General features: G+C 44.1%; 1 long non-coding RNA gene across 2 annotated transcripts; it reads left to right on the top strand.

Moving 5' to 3' along the window:
* Positions 1-212: 212 nt before the first annotated feature.
* LOC116221075 lies at positions 213-2,274 on the top strand. Of its 2 annotated transcripts, XR_004164005.2 has the most exons (4): positions 213-1,401; positions 1,494-1,587; positions 1,668-1,721; positions 1,817-2,271. It is a non-coding gene; the product is annotated as an uncharacterized LOC116221075 (long non-coding RNA). The 2 variants fall into 2 exon arrangements; XR_004164004.2 differs by having other exon boundaries at positions 213-1,587; positions 1,817-2,274.
* The last annotated feature ends 708 nt before the right edge of the window (positions 2,275-2,982 follow it).

Here is a 2,982-nt window from a genome sequence, read left to right as displayed (position 1 = left end):
AACAGTTGTGGGCAGTGACTGAGGGAAAATAAAGCACTAGGTTGCGCTGCGCGCCAAAACTTTATGGATGACATTTAGCACGTTAAATGCAGCGATCAGGGATTTAAATCTCATGTTTTTATGTACATGTACATTTACAGACTTTCTATGTGTTCATCAAACTAATGCTGTCATGTTCTCTCTCCCTCTTCTCGTTTGTGACAGTGTGCTACGTTGTGTTTTGTGTGTTTGTGAAGTGTAAGTGACATATTGTGTTATATTTAGACATCCTTGAGAGATGGAGAGTTTTGCACGTCTGGACGCTATATTTTATTACCTTGCAAATGGTTCCCACCAACTAGGAAGTAGTAGGATACAGATGTCTTCTGTCGGTAGAGCAGCAAAGCAGTATGTGTTAGATATGGGTATGTTGTACTATGTTAATTCAGGTAAGAGACGTCTGGTTGTACGTACCCCTGAGGAGAGGGACAGGGTACTGTATGAGTGCCATGACAGTGCAGCCACTGGAGAGCACCCTGGTGTACAGAAGACTGCACAGAAGGCAGTGCAGCATTTTTATTGGCTGACTTTGAAAAAGGATGTAGAGGATTGGGTTGGTTCCTGTGAGCCATGTCAGAGGCATGACAGAATTAAGACTGTAGCACCTACGCTACACCCTATTAAGGTCCAGGGTCCCGGGCAGGTCATGGGAGTTGATTTAATTGGGCCGCTCAAAACGACATCCAAGGGTTACATCCATATCATAAGTTTTACTGATTTGTTCTCCAAGTGGGTCATGGCTAGGCCTCTGAGAGGCAAGAACGGTCCAGGGGTAGGACTTATGGTGACACAAACTGTTTTGGCACAGGGTGGTGTCAAAAGATTATCACTGATATGGGAAGAGAGTTTGTTAATGACTGTAACAAAGCTCTTTTTGAAACCTTTGGGATAGAGCATGCTGTAACTTCAGCCTACCACCCGCAGCGCAATGGGCAAGATGAGCGCTCAAACCAGAACATTAAGCGCCATCTTGCAAAGTACTGTAATGAGGAGCGGAATGACTGGGACGTCTATCTGCAACACGCTGTTTATTCGATAAACACCTCGAAGCAGCGTTCCACAAAGGTGAGCCCATATTTTGCAATTTATCGGGTTCATCACGGCAGCAGCGCCGATCCAAAGGTAGATGACTTTGAGATCGCGAACAGTGAAGAGACGCTGCAGAGGAACGTTGGGCTGGACCGTTTAAGGTGGAGTCCATGACAGCCAAAAGAGTGTCCAGATTGGTTGACAGGTTGAATGTTCGCCATTTGAAGCCATATGTTCGTCGAACAGACACGCCCAAAGATGTCGGCATCGCTTCTGATGTCCAGGAATTGAGTGTATTGTGCGACATCTCGATGGAAGCTGTAGGTGCTGAATGTAGGTATTTCTTCATTTATACATCTCCACATATGTACTGTCAAGTTCAATGTAGAGTGTTGAATGTGTTTTATGTTCCTTTTTCCTAAAAGGTGCAGATGTTGATCACACATTGGAAGTTGTCGTGCCACGTTTCGCGACTTAGACAGTCTGGCAGGCCCAGAGTTCAACTGGCTGACCGATGATGTAAGTAAAACTTAGAAATACATTTTTATTTTACTTTTTTCCTATCATGTTGTCATCAAATTTCTTTTTCTTTCTTGTAGATTGTGAATACGTGCGTTGCAGTGATTGCTGCAGATCACAAACAACGTTCCACTGTAAGTAGTTTCTATTTTCTCTCTAGTCTGACAACTTACCAGTATCTGTTATTGTTTTTGTAGAAGTTTACTCTGGGTTTTTTTTGTTTTCACAGGACAAAGCCGTGTTCCACGCCCTTACCACAGACGCATACACGTTGTGGTGTCGTGACTGGACAGCACATAGTTGTGTTACGGAAAGAACTTTAAGCTGTATCAATGGCATTAAGCCAGATGGCGTGGTGCTACTGCCCCGTCTCGTTGGTCTGCGTTAAAATAAAGCTTTACAGGTTTGGTCAGCGGACACCTGGGGTTAAATGCGTTGTACTGTAGCTTTACAGGTTCGGTTAGATAAGGTAAAGTTGTGCCCTGCTGCTGGCGTTCCCTAGTCAATGCCAGTCACTTGGAGTTAGACATGCCTAGCTTCTGTCACCGGTCACATGGGTTAGACTTTGTCTTACAGGTGTGGTTAGCGCACACCTGGGGTTAGAAAGATGTGCCTTGTTTTTACTGTCTTACAGGTGTGGTCAGCGAGCAGTGCGTGCGTTGCGCTTGTAGGAAGTCCTTTACGGTTCCCAAGTGCGGCGTGCTATCTGTCAGCGCACACCTGGGGTTAGACGTGCGTCACAGGTTGTATTTACTGTTTTTTGTAAGGGGACAGGTAAGTTTGGTTCTCTCTCCATTTTCCCCTTTAAATGTATGTTATATGTATACCATGTTCTATGTATGTCCCTGTGAAGTTTGTATGTCTGTCACATATGTCTGTTATACACATTTGTTATTTAAAAGTATCTAAGCATCCTTTTCTTTTTCATTAACCTTGTGTGGAGGCTATCCTATAAGCCTCAGTGTGGACGGCGTGTGTTCCCCGCCATCCACACCTTTCCCTAATTGAGTAATCACACCTGTAGATATACCCAATTTCCTGTGACGAGCCACACCCAGTGCAATACTCGCCCAAGTGGCTAAAATAAGTAACATTAAAATAAACCTAACTAAAAGGTGGATAGAAATGGCTCCTACACCTTGTCTTGTCTTGTCTTGTCCTGTCTCACTAACACCCCACCCATAACCTGTACCTTGACGTGGTGAGTGGGCTTTCAACTAAACAGGTCTTGTTTTGAATGGTGTTAGTAATCATGTTTTTAAAACAAGTATATGCTTTGTAGTATATTTCCACAGGTCTACTGAATGGAACACATCAAGACTCAATTAATTTAGACTGACCACAGCATACAAGACACTGCACCTGAAGACAGGAACCTATCTCCCTGCAATCACC

Source organism: Clupea harengus, chromosome 7 (genome assembly GCF_900700415.2).
Source record: "Clupea harengus chromosome 7, Ch_v2.0.2, whole genome shotgun sequence".
NCBI lineage: Eukaryota > Metazoa > Chordata > Actinopteri > Clupeiformes > Clupeidae > Clupea > Clupea harengus.
The sequence above is the reverse complement of the archived record's forward strand: the minus strand, read 5'-3'. Positions and strand labels throughout refer to the sequence as shown.